At 37.2% G+C, this 18,493-nt stretch overlaps 1 long non-coding RNA gene across 1 annotated transcript; it reads right to left on the bottom strand.

Moving 5' to 3' along the window:
• Positions 1-13,353: 13,353 nt before the first annotated feature.
• Positions 13,354-15,530, bottom strand: LOC141595402 (uncharacterized). The gene is made up of 3 exons (XR_012522270.1): positions 15,423-15,530; positions 15,218-15,325; positions 13,354-13,433 (listed from the first exon to the last, which is right to left on the bottom strand). It is a non-coding gene; the product is annotated as an uncharacterized LOC141595402 (long non-coding RNA).
• Positions 15,531-18,493: the final 2,963 nt, after the last annotated feature.

The raw sequence follows: 18,493 nt of genomic DNA, 5'->3' as shown, positions 1-18,493 counted from the left end.
TCTCAATAATCGGTCAAAGGCTTGAGCACAATCTTCAAATAAGCATGAATACGGTTTGTTCCAATTCAATATGAAGCTTGGCCAAGGTAGCTTGCCACTTACTCTCTCATTCACCTTTCCCTTAGCACTTGAGCCATTGCAATGCTTCAAACCAACAAGCCCATGATTCTTGTCAACATAAGGTTTGAAGTGTGGTTCATATTCGTCCGGAGACTTCCACTCACCAACTTCTTCTTCAATTTTGATGATGATGATAGCATTTGGATTTATCAATCCTTCAAGAGTAGAAGGAGAATTCTCATGGCATTGATGACGGGGTACCTTTGGAGTTGAAATTGTGGGTGCCAAATCTCCACAAGTAAGTTCATTCGCAAGTTTGTTCTTGTGCTTTTCCACCACGTACCCTTTATATGATGATTTGACTTTTTGGAGAAGGTCCACCATATCATCTCCAACAATCATAGGTTCCATGGTGGGTGCGAAAAGGTCTTCATGGTCAATAGGAAAGAGACATTCATCTTCCTCATGGAAGCATACCTCAAACTTCTCAAGGATGGGGTCCTCAAGTAGGGCAATATCACAACTCCATTCCTCTTCTTCATTCCATAAGTCCTTGCAAGACACATATTCCGCATAAGCTCCTTCCTTAGGCTTGTCATCATCGCTATCTTCATACGAATCATAGATAGGGGCTTTATTCTTCTTCATTAACTCTTTCTCTAACACCTTAATGTCTACATCAAAAGTCACACCCTCATACTCACAAAGGCTAAGAGTATTTGGTTTACTCAACCTCATATCTTCCTCATCAAATACCACACTTTCATACTCACAAGAGCTCAAGGAGATTGGCTCTTCCCACTTCACATCTTCTTCATCAAAGGTAACTCCTTCAAACTCGCATTCATGATCAATGTCTAAGGAATGGTGAGGAGTAGTTACTTGGGCTTCTTTCAATTTGGCAATTTGAATTGCCAACTCCTCACCATGGGTAACAATGCTTTGAAGAACATTGTCTCTATTTTGGCTCTCCTCTAACACTTGTTTGAAGAAATTTTGTTGATCTCCCATCATTTGGAGAACCATACTTTGAATGTCAAATTCATGCTCATCTTCTTGTTGTGGGTGGGTGTGAAAGTGGTTGTATTGTGGTATTTAGAATTGGTCGCAAAGTGAATTTTGGGTGGGTGGTTGTTGTGGATAATGGGTGTGGTGATTTTGGTGGGAAAATTTGGGGTAGTATTTAGGATTTTCATTGTATGAATTGTAAGGTAGGTTTGTGTTGACTTGCTCCTCAAACTCCCCATACCCATAGTCATACTCAAAAGATCCAACATATACACCATATGTCAAGTCTTGAGCCATCATAGCTAAGACAAGGAAACAACTACAAGCATGGAAACTACACAAAAACGGTAAGAACAGTCCTTGAGGAACAAGTTACTCAAGGTTAAAGCAAAATTGAAATAGATAAACAAGTAAGAACATAATCACATAACACCGTCCCCGGCAACGGCGCCATTTTGATGGAAGGTATCGTCGTGTCTCCCAATCAAACACATTTATATTCTCAACAAACAACTAGTTAGTGGTTAAGTCGAGGTCGATCCATGGGACGGTGTACTTTGGGTTCTAAGTCTATCTATCTCAATTTATGCTAGTGTCACAATTGATTTGGGTTTGTAGTTGTGTTCTAGACTAATGCAAGCAATAAAGTAAAACAAGCAATAAAAGAAATGATGTAAACAAATGACTAAAAGCACTAGGATATCATGGGTTCACATGGGATTCATGGGAGTTGATTATACAAACATGTTCTCAATTATGTAGCAAGCACTTATTGTTGTAATGGGATCGACTTAGTGTATATCTTACAATCCCTAAGAAGGTTTGGGTCCCGGAGCCGAATCAATTAGATTGTACAACACCTACAAGTCAACTTAGTCCTTCCTATTCAACTATATGCATGGTCTAATGAGACTCGAGTTGGTTTATATGCTTACAAGCCTCATTGAAGAGGTAGGTGATGGGTAAAAAATGCAAGGATTCATAGGCTCGCATTTCATCAAACATAACATGTGCATAAGTTGAAATCACAACAAGCAAGCAAATTAATTACGAAGACATATTAGATTAAGTATGAATCAACCCCATGTTGGTTTCCCTTCATTGCCCATTAATCCTAGCTAAAGAACTACTCACTCATTATCATGGGAAACATGTCATCAATGGTGTCAATCATCACAACAAGTATAAACATGATTAAAGAATGAGGAAATAAACAATAAAGAGTAAGGAGTAAAGGAATATACCAAACTTAAGATGATCCAAACAATAAAGCAAAGAATAATAGAAGAAAACTTCGTTGATTGATGAAGAGTTGTCAATTCTCCAATAATAACCCAATAGTCTTCAATTACCCAATAATAATAAACTTGAACAATGATTGAGGAAAGATTAATGTGGAATGATTGAGATTAATCTATTCTAATCTACTCCTAATCTAATCTAAGAGAACTTGATTTATTCTAAGGGAACTTGGTCCTTTTGATTATTACAATTGGAGTATATATCGTAGTACATCATTAGGTTAAACAAGGGTAGATTAGTAAATAACAATGCTTAAGTGTTGAGTAGAGAATTTCAAGTCCCGAGGGAAATGCGCATATCACTTTGCTACTCCTACCACGAGCCGCTCGGATCAGCTTGGAGCACGGCCAGTCTGTGAAGGAATCCGCTCGGATTGGCATCGGGACGCCCGGATCATAGCGTTCTGAGACGCCCGTCTTGGGAGCAAGACACTCGGATCACTGGGCAGAGTGCTTCTCTTTTTTAATGTCTAACAATCCGCTCGTCTTGCAGGGGAGACGCTCGTCTTGGGTCTGGGGACGCTCGTCTTGAGTCTCGGGACGCGCGGATTGGCGGACAGCTTGTCTATTTGAGCTCGGATTGTAAAACGGACGGCATTTCCTCATCCAGACTCCTATTAGAGTTATTTAAAAGCCTAGACCACTTGATTTTTCGACGCCGTTTCATATAGCATACTTTCAGAGCCAAAGGAGCAACTCTTGGTTTGGTTCCGAGCAATTTCTTCTTGTAATGTCTTCCTTCTCGTCATCCTTGCTTTTTAGCCTATGATCCTTCTATATATACTCTTTATTCCTACATCCTTGGTCATCATTCTTCCCTCCTCTTCATACTAGTCCATCCAAGATCATCAACAAGCTTCCAAATATGCACGGGAGATGGGAATTCCGCCTCATTATCTCCTTTCTTATAAGACATATAAAATGCACTAGGAAAGCAAAATAGGAAGGAACTGACGGATAAAATGGCCATGAAATGCTATATTAGTATGCAAAATAGGTTCAATTAGGGGACTAAATGTGCGCAATTAATAGTCACATCAGATGTATATTCATAGGCGACCCCTATGGGAGACGGGTTATAAGCTCTATGACTTAGACAATCACAATGTCTTTCTTAGTAAAGATGTGTTTTTTAGAGATATTTCCTTTCCTTTCAAGGATTCTCAAGTTGTTATTCCTCCTGAGACAGATACTGATTCAGGGTGTGTTAACCCTGCAACTTTATCCTGGTCTCCTTTTCAAGAATTTTAACAACAAAATTCTACAAATACTATGCCATAATATAAATAACCATTATCCATCCATTTCTAATAATAATAACTCCTCTTTTATTTAACATAATAATAATATCTCAACTGATACAATTTCTACATCTATTCCACACAATATTGTTGTTCCAGGCTCGGAACTTTCTATTTCTTCTTCTGATGGTTCAGTTTCATCTGACTCTATTAGCCATCTTCTGCATGTAAGACAAGCAGTCAGGCCAAGGCAATCCTCTGTAAGAATGAATGGATATGAGTGTCCTAAGAATTTGTTGAAGTATGTTATTCCTACAGAAACAACCAGCAAGACATCGTCAGCTTCCTTTAATGCTATTGTTTTGCAGAGTCTTTCAGAATATGATGAGGGTTATATAACATCATTGAACAATGTTTTCAACACCTTAGAACCATCAACCTATGAGCAAGCAAGCACTGCACCACAATGGACAGATGCTATGCAACAAGAGATACAAGCTCTTGAGAGAAATCATACTTGGGATCTTGTCCCCTTATCTTATGGTCACAAAGCCATAGGTTCCAAGTGGGTGTTCAAGGTGAAGCACATGGCTGATGGTAGCATTGAAAGGTACAAGGCAATACTAGTTGCCAAAGGGTTTAATCAAGTAAAAGATAAAGATTACAAGCATAATTTTTCACCTGTTGCTAAATTCACCACAGTGTGACCTGCATTAGCTATTGTAGCAGCAAAAGGATGGCCCTTGTACCAATTGGATATTAACAATGCTTTTCTGCATAATTATCTTGAGGAAGAGGTGTATATGAGGCCACCTGCAGGGTACATAAGGCATCAGATGGATTAGTATGCAAACTCAAAAAATTCATTTATGGGCCTAAACAAGTCTCTAGACAATTGAATATTGAACTTACAAAATTTTTAAAGCAACTGGGTTTCATTCAGTCTAGAGAGGATTATTCTATGTTTGTCAAGCAATATCATGGTTCCTTCTTGGTTGCTCTAATTTATGTTGATGATATACTCCTTACAGAAGATGATTCTCAAGGGATTTTATCAACCAAGCAGCAACTGGATCAAAAATTCACTATCAAAGATTTAGGACATATGAGGTATTTTCTAGGCCTCGAAGTGGCTAGGAATTCAACTGGGTTTCTGCTTAATCAACGCAAGTATGTTCTAGACATTATCAAAGACATGAAGATGGAAGATTGCATTATCTCAGACTTTCTTTTACCCAAAGGATTGAAACTCTATACTGATCATGGTGACATTTTGGACATGCCTGACCAATACAAAAGATTAGTTGGGCGTCTACTCTATCTAAATCTCATCAGGCCTGATCTTTCTTATGTTGTACAACACCTTAGTCAGTTTTTAAGTTAACACAAGGAACCACATATGCAAGCTGCCATTCATGTTGTTAAATATCTTAGAGGAGCTATAAATGCAGGATTGTTTTATCCTAAAAATAGATCACTTGATCTTACTGCTTATAGTGATGCAAATTGGGGAGCCTGCAGTTTTACTTGTAAATCCTTGAGTAGCTTCTGTGTTCTATTGGGTGACTCAGTGATCTCTTGGAAAACAAAGAAACAAAAACAGTTAGCAAGAGTACATCTGAGGCAGATTATAGGAGTATGTCACATACTTCCAGTGAGCTTGTTTGGCTTGCTGCTTTATTAAAGGAATTACAGATACAACCTAAACTATCTATTCCTTTGCTATGTGATAACAATGTTGTTGTTCATATATCAGAGAATCCTGTTTTCCATGAAAAGATGAAGCATCAGAATATTGATTGCCATTTTGTTCGTGACAAGCTTGAAGAAGGTTTATTGGAACCTAGACATGTTAGAACATGTTTACAACTAACATATTTGATGACAAAGCCTCTAGGTTCTCAACAACACCATTTCTTAGCTTCCAAGCTTAGACTGGTTTTCAACCCATGTCCAGCTTGAAGGGGGTATATGAGCATGATTGGTAAATAGGTGTTGTACACGGATTAGTGAGCTGGCAAATAGTTAGTTACAATTAGTCAACTTGTATATAAACTTTGTATTTCTTCACTCCTAACTTTTCAATACAATAACAAACTTTATTTACCTTTTGTGTTTCTCTCTCTATATTCTTCTTATACTCTAATAATTCAAGCTTCTTTACACCTTCATCAATGACGGATCACTACATTTCATACATCTCTTCAACAATGGCAATAAAATGAAAAAGAAAAAAAAAAAAGTAACCCGCTTATGCTAACATTTGATTAATATAATAAACACGACAATGAGGGTAATCTGTCTTATTGTCTATATTGGGTTCTTTTTTGTTAGTGGAGTTACAGTACAAGCATCATTAGCAATGACGTGTCTGTAATTTTGAATTTCCAACTTCTATATTATCATTTTGAGTACAAGTTTGATATCGACCTAAAACAATAAAAAAGTTCTAAGTCTTTACACAATGAGAAAAAAGATTCCTTAGTAATGAAGAGTTTAGGTAATAGCTTGGGACATAGATGGCTGGGTGAATTGCAAGAATAATGAGATAATATAAGGGTTTTTTTGTCAAACACAACCTTTAAAAAAAAATCTTCTAAACACCACCTTTTAAAAAAAAGTTTGTAAAACACAACCTTTAATAATTTTTTTTTGTCAAACACGACTTTTTGGCCGAAGAACTCAACATTTTGCAATGGGGTAACCTTTCAGTCGATATTTGAGATAGAAAACGATGCCGGTTTGAGGTGTTCTTGGACTCGTTGGAAAGGTGGAAATACAAGCTTTTCAGGGGTTATCAACACGATGGTCAAAGGTGACCTTATGTAGGGTCTATTGATGTGTAAAATAAGGCTGGTCGGAGAGAGTAGCAGGTGGTCGCGGGTTTTTAGTGGGTCTTTTAATGAGGTTATGATGCTTTGTTTGGTCTGAAATTCGGTATGTAGGTAGAGGGGAGTGCAAGGTAGGTCTTAGTTGTGTTGTTTGTGGTGGTTGTTGGTTGCAAGTGGTGCTTTAAGGGGAGTTAAATTGAAGGTAAAAAACAATTAGAAGAATGTCAAAGTAGGATTTTTTTCGTGGGTCAATTCACTCACCTCAAACCACCACTTTCAACCAACAACCATCAAAAGCAACACAACTACGACCTACCTTACACTCCCCTCTACCTACATAAAAAATTTTATACCAAACAAAACACCCTAACCCCATTTAAAGACCCACGAAAAACCTTATGACCACTCGCTTTACATCTAGCCTCTTCGACAAGCCTTACTTTACACATCAATAAACTCCACATAAGGCCACATTTGACCATCGTGTTGATAACCCCTGAAAAGCTTGTATTTCCATCTTTCCAACGAGTCCAAGAACACCTCAAACCGACATCGTTTGCTATCTCAAACATCGACTGAAAGTTCACTACTACAAAATGAAGCTATGGCAACACTAGGAATTTGTTGCTTATTCCCTTAAAAATGTTGCATTAAGGTTTAAGCAACATTTTAGCGAGTGTTGCTTAAAGTCATGTTGCCTTAGCCAATTGCAACATTTTGAGCAACACTTTTCAGTCAAATGCAACATTAAACAAAAGTGTTGCAACTATTAAATGTATGCAACGTTTTTTTTAAGAAGCAAATGCAACACTAAAATGTAAAAGATGCAACACTAAAATGTAAAAGATGCAACACTACAACGCCAAAAATGCAACACTATTTTCACCTTATTTCAATTTTGGCAACACAATTACCTACATATATGCAACACTCTTTATTCCCTCCATAGACTTGAATGCATCACTTTTTTCTATCAAATGCAACACTTTATGTGCTACAACAAATAATCCGTATTCAAATTGGTGTCATTTTTAACGTGTACAACAAAAACTAATGTTTTCCAACATTGAAATGGTTTGCTTCAAAGAGCATATCATTGAAGAGTTCAAAATTGACAATATCCGTTATTACATCGCCAAAATAGTAATTAATCATAGTACATACAATCCAAAAATGTTTCTAGGTAATAGTTCATTCTTATATGACCAAGTACAAAATATAAATAAGTGAGTTCATTGCGCAACTTTTGTTATCAATGCGATCTTCCTCCAAAATCCATATTCTCCCATACATGAAACCCAACCTGTGACAATAAACAATTTCTAAATCAGTTCAAAGAGAAAATATCCTAAAATCTTTAAACACTTACTGACAAAAACCATTAACATTGCATCTGATATCAACAAAAATTCCTCAGTTCACAAGTACTATTACTATTACTATCTGAATTTCTTGCAGAGTTCCTGATTCTTATGGGTCAAGCTCAATCAAAGAAGAAATATAAGAAGAAGAACATGGGATGGCAGAAGTTTGAGGCTTAGTGGAACAATTTCACCAAAAAAATTATGGGTGCTGCCTGGAAGCTTACATGTGAACAAAAACCTTCATCAATACTTTCTTATATGCACGATGCTTACCTAAAGCGAATGTCTTACAGCGATGTCTAGTCACCTGGTATACCTACTTGATGCGTCAGTTTGTGCCAAATTAGTGAACGTGGGTTAATGATATGACTGTCACTAATCCAACTGTAATGCAAATAAGTACAACAAGGCGTGCACCAGCCCACCAAAAGGAAGGTTCCACTCTACTGCCAGCACTGAAATAGCCGTTACAGCAGCATATGGAATTTAGTATAAAGGAAAGATTATGTTGAAGGTTCCTTGCAACATCATACAATGCTTGTTAGCTGATCAATGATGTTTGTCATATGTGGCTGGAAGTTTTAAGTTTCACTTGTTTTTCCCCAAAATTCAGGGCTAAAGAATTAGAGGACCTAAAATCTGTTGCCGCTGAGGTCATAGAGCTGAAAGATTATGTTGAATGGTTCATATCAAGATCTCAACACAATGTGGATGATATCTTAGAACCGGACTATTATTCTGAGTGGTTTTCCACATTAGACCCCGTAGCTAAGGCGAATGTGATCTTATATCCGTCCTACTATTCTACATGGTTCAACTATAGGGTGAAACGCAGAGGTGAACCACGTACTGTGTATGAGATGGAGACTAACAAACATAAGAACAAGATATATGGTGAGCTTGCTTTGGCACATTTCAACAAGACTCGTGCCAAAAGAGTGAGGTTTTCTCAGAACCCTATCATTTCTCTATCTCTGCTACTCAATAATCTTTTCATATTCTCATGAATTCCATTTTTTACTTGTCAAGTACTCTATCTGCTCGTGCTACATTTTAACCTCTTATCAGAAATGATACAATGATCAAGAAATCACACAAACACCAAATGAGAATAAAATAAAGGAAAGGAGCAGTAAACCATACCTTTTAAGAGAAGTATTTTGCAGCAACATCAAAAGGTAGCTTGTCGAGTAACTTTCGCAAAACTTGTTCAGTCATACTATCCCTTTCTTTCTGAAGTTCTCTTTGCATATTTTCCCTTTCCTTCTCGATTTCTCTTTGCATATTTTCTAACACCATCTTCTTCTTTATATGATCTTCATCCAACTCTTTTCGCATGTCATCAACTATATTTGCTTTCACCGACTCTAATATTTATCCAGGAACAATATAAGGCATTGTCGCACCATCCACCTTGTTTAACTTTTTATTACAAACACCCCTGCCATATAATCGACGGCGTCCATACTTTTCCTTACCCATGACACCCATGAAGGCATCTGAAGGACCACTTCCGTCGTCCGGAACTACATAATTTTTCATGTTTTCCTGCAATTAGAATTTAACAAGTCAATAGTAACTTCAAATACAAATGGGTATGAATGTAGCATAAATAGTATTGGCTTACAATCTTTTTTTCAGTATCCTCAAAAGAATCCGCATATTTCTTTCCGTCATTTCTTTTCCGAGTACGCTCAAACAATTTTGCAAGACAAGGGGGTTCCTTATTTGGATCCTCATTTTTCTGCACATATGTAATATCAATCAAAACCTTGAACAATTTTATCAGTTTAATGGATTAAAGATTATTGACAAAGAATTTCACCATTTCCTCTCGTATTACAGCAAAGCTTTTTGGACCAGCTGTGTGCATATTTTTTACGACCATACGACGATCCCTATTGCGAGAGCAACGAATCTGCACATTACAAAAATATAACTATGTTAACTAGGAAAAAAAAAAGAGAATATATATTTGTCATAAAAAAGGACTGTTTTTTTTTTAAACAAGACCTTCTGTGACACCCTTAAATCTAGCCTTAATTATATACGTAAATTCTACATAAAAACTGGTAGGATATGTTTGTAAATGGTTTATCAACTTGTTTACATGTTACACTACATGTTACATTAATTTTGACGATTCGTGGCTGGGAGGACTCGAAGTTACTCCCCACTGAATTGTGGCTTTCGTGTTTGTATAAAATGCGATTGACAGGTTGTTGATGCTTAGTTGGGGTCACAGACGGGCTAGTGAGCAAGGAACCTTGGACCTAGTTTTGGCTATTCTATTAGTTAACCTTTTACACTTTTGGTTTGTATATAATTTGAAGGGACATATGTCTCCCTTGTATCAGAGCCGGGGCCTGTGCCGGTGGGCAGCGAGGACGCTGCCTTCTCCTTTGGGGAGGAGGGATGGTGACCATCCCACATCGGTAGAAGAGGGGAACGAAGCATGGTTTATAATCATGTGGCTACCTCTTCCTAGTGTGACGCGTTTTAAAGCCGTGAGGGGGTTGTGTCTCCCAGAGCGGACAATATCACGCTAGCAGGTTACCTTGGGCTGTTACACCTTCTCAGATTTCTTTTTCCACTTGGCAAGTAGTTTTATGAAGTCCTCATCAGGAACTGTTTTGGATCTGTGAAGCCACCTACTCTTGTCGTCCTTAAAAGCGTAGTAATGTTTTCTCTTGAAACGACATTTATGGATTCTCCATGCATCTCTAATAGTTTTCATCACCCAATCCTTACCTTCTTCGGGTACTGCGTACTTCAGCTAGATAATTGAGCAAAACATTAGTCTTTATATATACCATCAGCCCATGTTCAGAACAAAATATATGACATAACTAAAAATAATTGCAACAAGAATAATTTCATAGATGTACATACCAACACATATTGCCACATTTTTTCTTTATTAGGAACCTTTCTCCAAGAGTCAAAGACTAACGGTAGAAAGCTATAGTCACGTCCTATTGTCCCCAAGAAACGAGAAAACTCGCCTACAGTATCTGAGTTCTCAGTGATTGGACCAATAGGCTGCCCAAACTCGTTTAAGATTATTGCTTTGTGTTTCTCTGATGGCCGCGTGTGTATATGGTGTAACTTTGTTGGACCTCTTTTTTTTTTCTTGCAAAATAGCTAATTACAAGTGAAAATAAGTATAATAATGCAATATATTAGAAAGAAAAATTTAATTCAAAAGCAAATGAGTTACCATCTAACTCAAGATCTCTACTAGTTAAGTTTATTTGTTCACTTTCCTCGTCGGTATATTCTTCATCAGAGTGTGTTTCAGGCATAGAAAAACTGTCCAAATCTTCATCCTCACTATCACGTGACTTTTCTCCATCAAAATCAGTAGGGATATCTCCAATGAAACCAATTTCTCCCTCGTATTGAGTGGCATGACGAGTCTGGAAGTGATCCTTATGTGGAACTTGAACAATATTATGTAAAACTTATTATACCGCTGCTAAGACAATTGAAAATAAAATCTAAAATACAATGTGTGTATAGTAAAATCAGGTACATACCTTCTGATCTGAGTAAGATATCATCTTCATTGACATGACTATCAACATCAATATTCAAATTTGTTTTGAGGTAGTACTCATGTTCGGGTGCTATATGTTACATTATTTGATTTACTAAGATGGTCAGTGATTAGCTCATTTTCTCCTTGTGACTGTTTCTTCTGCAAGATCAAGTCCACCATAGTCATCTTCCCATCTTTTTTTGATCTTGATTCACTTTCAGGAATTGACACTTTGTCTAAGTGTGTCTCCAGTTCAGGCTCATGTCGTATATGTTTGGATACATCTTGATGGTTCATTCCTAGTCCCAAATCTAATCCTTGTCTGGATAAGTTATTGTATTTCTTGATGTTCTCGGTGCAATAAATCGCACATGTCGTCGACCACCGACTCGTGGAACTGTATGTGTATATGCAAAACCAAGTTAAAATTTGATATTATCTCGTGAACCATAAAGTAGCAAATACATTCAAAAACTGAAATTGTAAGAGAAAAAAAAGAACATAACCTTTCTGGGAAGTTTATAACTAATAGAGTCATTTTCTTCGTCACTTCCAAAGAGCATTATCGGGAATATAATCTGCATCTCTCTCATTTGTACTTCTTGCATTACCCCTTTCTTTCCTTTTCTTGCCCCCGACTACTCCCCACTAAACTTGAGAACGAATTGGCAATATTAAGTAACCCACACTCTTTCAGTTTAGCATTATTACGGTCGATCCTAGCCTTTCGGATTCTCTCATAATCGTTCAATCCATCAGCTTTTTCCATTTCAATCATGTAAATAAAAGAAACTAGGGAACAATATATATCACAAATATATAAGAAGGAATGAAATTTAGCAAGATAAAATTTTATAACTAACCAAATATATAAATTAGTCTTAAAAATGAATCCTACAACATGAACACATCAAAGTTTTAGAATAACACAACTAAAATAAGAGTAAAATACTTCAAACAAAGAAAAATCAAATATAAGTTAACACGGAATCAAAATAATACTACGCATCATTCATCTCTATTGTGTTCTTCATCTTCATCTGCTTCCATCCAATCCCATAATGTATCATCACGATCAGAGATATCATCATCAAAGTTATTAGTGTGTGTCAACACCGTATTTGCATCAGCAAAGGCGTGGTCAATGTCTTTCCTAGACAATACGATATCATCATCGACGATTCTGTGCATCGAATGCATAGATTCATTCTGTTTCACTCAAATGTGATACAGTCCAAAGATTTTCACTGTCAAAATCATAGACATCTCTTGGAACTCTAGTCATTACATAATGAAGCCCATCTATAACAGGATCTGCCACATAAAATACCTGATTCACTTGGGATGGCATGACAAAAGGATCATCGACCGAACAAAATTTGTTCACATTTACACAGATCATGCCATATTCATCTTTCTCGACATGATACCACTCACAGGGAAACAAAACCACACTAAACTGTGACCAATAATTGAGCACAATTATTTCTATAATCGCACCGTAATAGGTTACCTCGCCATCAATAGGATTTTGGTCTTTAGAACTAGAAAAACTAGAAGTTAAAGCTGATAGAGTTACACCACTATTTTGTGTCTTGCAACGAGCATCCCGAGTTTTAGTGTAAAACTCATAACCATTGGCGTAATATCCTTTATACCTCTTGGCTGTAGGACTAGGCCCTTTTGCGAGCCAAAATATTTTTTCAGGCACAGTTTCTGTGACACCCTTAAATCTAGCCTTAATTATATACGTAAATTCTACAGAAAAACTGGTAGGATATGTTTGTAAATGGTTCAACTAGTCCAAAAACCTGCAATTTCAAAAAATTTTCTAACTAAACCATTCACAACCAATTCCAACTCAAGAAGAGTGTCATAACCCTGCAACAGCTGATAAACTAACTTACATATATAACTAAAGACGCGGAAATATTTGGATACAAACCAAAAATAAAAAGGGAGACATATGTCCCTTCAAATTATATACAAACCAAAAGTGTAAAAAGGTTGACTAATAAAATAGCCAAAACTAGGTCCAAGGTTCCTTGCTCACTAGCCGTCCGTGACCCCAACTAAGCATCAACAACCTGTCAATCGCATTTTATACAAACACGAAAGCCACAATTCAGTGGGGAGTAACTTCGAGTCCTCCCAGCCACGAATCGTCAAAATTAATGTAACATGTAATAAAACATGTAAGCAATATGATAAACAATGTAATTATCATGTAATTCGACTGTGACCCCTAAACCGACCACTAATCTATCATGTGAATCATATCACTCAAATAGGAATCCAAACTTTATCAACTGTAACCGGCTTACATCTCACCTATTACAGTTCATAAAATCACCATACAAGAAAGGGCAATATAACAAAGACAGGCATAAGTTCTTAGTCCCGTCAATAGTCACTTTGTAACTCAAGTCTATACCACGAGGTAGGGAAGGTAATCGAACCGGTATCTTGGCTCAGCGGTTACTATTAAGAAAACATGGCCAAGAGACAACACAACCCTAGCCTAAAATCTGCGCAGACCTAGACATGCGGATACACACCACCGCACCCAAGACTCACAACTTTTTTTTAAAACAGAGTGAAGTGAGTACCCTAAGGACACCACCGAAGGGTCGGCTAGTACTTAAGCTGACCCCATACTATCAAAATTAGTACCTGAGGTCATGCCCCAACTTGGATAAACATCCACTAGTCAGGAACACAAAGGCTATCAAGCAGTGAACATATACTCGTCAGAGACTATAAAGACCTATCTATGATGAAGGCCGAAATACTCACCTAGGACCTAGTCACGCCTAGTCCCGACTTGAATATTTTAGCCCACACCACCCAAGACTCACCACACAAGTCAAGTAAGACACCCACTTAACCTTAAGAGGGCAAAAAGTCCTACTTACCAACATAAATTCTAATATTCTATCATGTGAAAGGCTATATAAATGTCTATTTACAGCATACAATCCAACAGTTCCTCAATAAGAGTTCAATACTAACTTCCAATTCTAGCAATTATAACAATATAAAAGGCTTTAGGGGAAACTAGGGCCATTTCTACAAAATAAGAAGCTATTAAAATTCAACTAACTAAATAAGAAGCTATTTAAATTCAATTAACTACACATGTGAAATAGACATATAATAAATGGCCTAAAACAAGAAAAAGGCCGATTATCTAATTCATTCAACCGAATTTTTACCCGCAATCCCAGCCCTGCGACAGGTACGGGTCAAATTGCGGCTGACCAATCACTCAATTAATCGACATCGCATCGATCAAAGGGACTAAGGCTCGGTTTTCAGACAATCAACAAAACATTACAATTATAGCTATAAAATTCATTTTGAGCCTATTAATTACAAATTTCCTTTTGTAAATTATCCTAACATGTGATAATTGTCAATATAACATAATTTTTCTACCCTTAGCATAAATTTTAGCTACTTTTATGATTCTCTTAACAAATTTAACCATGTATACTCATTCTAATTATATCCATGATGAACCTAAAATGACGGACAAAGCATGGAAAACCGCGAAACAAGCAACGGACCGACCCGGGCCAACCCCAAGACCGGACGGGGCTGCCGTGGGCCTGCCGGTTGCCGCAGGAGCTCGCCGCCGCACCATTTCTTCTCTTTTTTTTTTTCATTTTTATACATTATAAGACCGTCTGAAAATTAATTAATCGTCCCCAATTCAACTTTGATAATTTAAACTACCAAAAGGCACAAATTAAGCTTGCATGCAACTAAGTTTAACATGTGAAAATTACTACCCAAACAAAAATTCACCAAACATACAAAAATCAAAAACATGTGACGATCTTTCGTCGAGTAACTCGAAATATGTTACCTTAAGCTAGAAAATGAGCAATTAGTCCTCAAAACCGAAACCCTAACCACAACTAACCGCTATCCTCTACAATATACGAGTCCCCGAACTCGTCTTCCAATCCTTCACCTAAATAAACAATTAAAACACAATAATTAATCAAAAATACCGAATTTCCGAAAATTGGTCTTAAAATAACTTAATGAAAATTGAAATTAGAACATACTAAGTCGTAGATCGTGGCGAGGGGATTCCGGAAAGGTAAATTTCGCGAAAAACGGACAAGAAACGAAGGATTTATGACGATTTTGAGCTTGAATGTGAAAATGGTGTTTGATTTTGGGTTTTTAGAGGATGAACAATAAAAATTTCAGAAAAAGAAAGGAAAGGGGAGGGGGAGGAGCCGGGTAAGGGAAGAAAGGAAGGGGGAAGTCGGGATTTTTAGTCGGGATTTACGAGTCGGGTTTGACTTGTCTTGATAATAATTAAATCCGTAAGTCAAACGCAAATTCCGTCAAGTCCAAAGTTTTTAAACACGAGACTACAATAAAATTGAGTATTCATACGACCCATTTCCAATTTCGTTTACCCAACGTTCAAACGAATTGTCATTTTCCCCCCGATACGTCCTTATTTCGAAACAAAAGATTTTACATGGTTTAAACTATTTTTAAACATCTCGAAACTATCAAAATAAATACTTTTCTTCAAAATATAATAAAATTATATTTCTTTAAATTATTTTTACTTTAAATACTTAATTATCACTTTTATTTTGATTAATAAATTATTTCTGAAATATATTAACGGTCCGAAATTTACGGGGCGTTACAATCACCCCTCCTTTTAAAAAGTTTCGTCCTCGAAACTTAGAAGGAGAAATTATAGTTATATGAAAATATAGATATCTTTTTAATGAAACGGTGATACTCTTGTTGATCAGACAAGAACATCCATATTCATATCAAGATATAAAAATACTTCTTCACCAATAAATGAGAAAACCCATTATTGGGACGTCACCAACAACGAGATTTAACATTCACTAATGTTAAAACCATTGAAAATCATAAAAGCATTTTCAAACTTTCAGTTTAATATTCTATAGTAAGAGTACTATCTTTACTAAATATGATTATACAAAGCTTAGAAACTCGGAAAAAGAGTAAGAAAAAGAATACCTTACGAGAATAATTCAGGATATTTAGCTAACATAGAAGCTTCAGTTTCCCAAGTCTCTTCTTCGACATTTCCACAACGCCAAAGAACACGGACTAGAGGTACAACTTTGCTCCTAAGTTGCTTGTTGGCTTTATCAAGAATCCGAATTGGCCTTTCTTCAACCACCAAGTTAGGCTCCAATTCAAGAATTTCTTCTTGGATTAAATGGCTAGGGTCACTAATATACTTCCTCAATTGAGAAACATGGAAGACATTATGAACCTTGCTCAGATTTGGAGGCAATTCTAAACGGTAAGCAACTGAACCAATCTTTTCAATCACCTGAAAAGGTCCAATATATTTAGGGCTCAGCTTCCCTTTAATGCCAAACCGTTTCACCCCTTTCATAGGTGACACTTTAAGAAATACTTGATCATCAACCTCAAAGGAAAGTGGTCGATTTACGGACATCAAAGATATGATTTTTGACGGTCCTGAGCGGCTTTCATCCGCTCCCGAATAACCTTAACTTGTTCAATGGACTCTGTCACCAAATCAGGTCCTAACATTGGAACATTTTGGATTTGATCCCAACAGACAGGAGTACGGCATTTTCTACCATACAGAGCTTCATATGGTGCCATTTTAATGGAAGCTTGATAGCTGTTGTTGTAAGAGAATTCAACCAAAGGTAAACATTTCTCCCAAGAAGTTTTAAAATCTAAAGCACAGGCACGAAGAAGATCCTCTAAAGTTTGAATTGTTCTCTTAGTTTGACCATCAGTGGCGGCATGAAAAGCAGTGCTCATTAATAGTTTACTACCCAAGGCCTCCGTAATGCAAATTTAAACGAGAACAAAATCGAGGATCTCGATATGAAACTATATCTTTAGGAACCCCATGATAGCGTACTACTTCATTCACATAGGCACCAGCTAGAACTTCTAAACCTCAGGTCTCTCTAATGGGAATAAACCGAGCACTCTTAGTCAATCGGTCCACAACCACCCAAACAAAGATTCTTCCCGGTGGAAGTCCCGGGTAAGGCCATCACAAAGTCCATGGAAATAGATTCCCATTTCCAAAGAGGAACATCCAAGGGTTGAAGTAAATCCCCGGGCTTTTGATGTTCTATCTTTACTTTCTGGCAGGTGAGGCATTTCTTCGACATACTCCATAACTTCAATTTTCATCCTAGGCCACCCAGTGCAGTCTCAAATCTTTGTACATTTTGGTACCTCCCGGATGAATGGAGTAAGGAGAAAGGTGTGCTTCATCAAGAACTCTTTTTCTCAAATCAAATGCACTCTAACATAGATTCTACCATGATAACGGAGATACCCATCATCATCAATCCTACAATCCTTAGCTTGCCCAAGTTGAATTTTAGCTCGAATGGATATGAAAGTAGGATCATTGGGAAGGCAAGTACGGATCTCACGGTGGAAGTCAGGTTCAGCTGACATGGCATCAAGATGATGAGAGCCCCTTTTTACAAGGCTTACTCCCAATTTTTGAAGTTCTAAAGCAAGTTCAGGAGGTAAGTCCCGAAAAGAATTCAAAGAATGACAGGATTTTCTGCTAAGAGCATCAGCCACCACATTTGCTTTTCCTTCATGATAAATTAGATTGGCATCATAGTCATTCACCAATTCTAACCATCTTCTTTGTCTCATGTTCAGCTCTTTTTGGGTAAAGAGATATTTGTGCTCTTGTGGTCGGTATAGATGTTGCAATGGACTCCAATGAGGTAGTGTCTCCAAATCTTCAAAGCATGTACTACCGCAGCTAATTCAAGATCATGAGTCGGGTAGTTAACTTCATGAACTCTAAGCTGTCGAGAGGCATAAGCAATGACTTTCCCATTTTGCATCAAGACACAACCTAAACCATGCTTAGAGGCATCACAGTAAACATCAAAGTCCACTCCTTCTTCAGGTAAGGTCAACACCGGAGCGGTAGTCAACCTCTTTTTCAATTCCTGGAAGGCATTTTCACATTCTTCAGACCACACAAACTTAGACTCTTTCTTCAACAACTGAGTCATCGGCCTAGCAATCTTTGAAAAATCCTTCACAAATCGCCGATAGTAACCCGCCAAGCCTAGGAAACTACGGATTTCCGAAACATTGGTTG

Source organism: Silene latifolia, chromosome 8 (genome assembly GCF_048544455.1).
Source record: "Silene latifolia isolate original U9 population chromosome 8, ASM4854445v1, whole genome shotgun sequence".
Taxonomy (NCBI): Eukaryota; Viridiplantae; Streptophyta; class Magnoliopsida; order Caryophyllales; family Caryophyllaceae; genus Silene; species Silene latifolia.
Note: the sequence above shows the minus strand (reverse complement) of the source record. Positions and strands in the feature narration are given on the sequence as shown.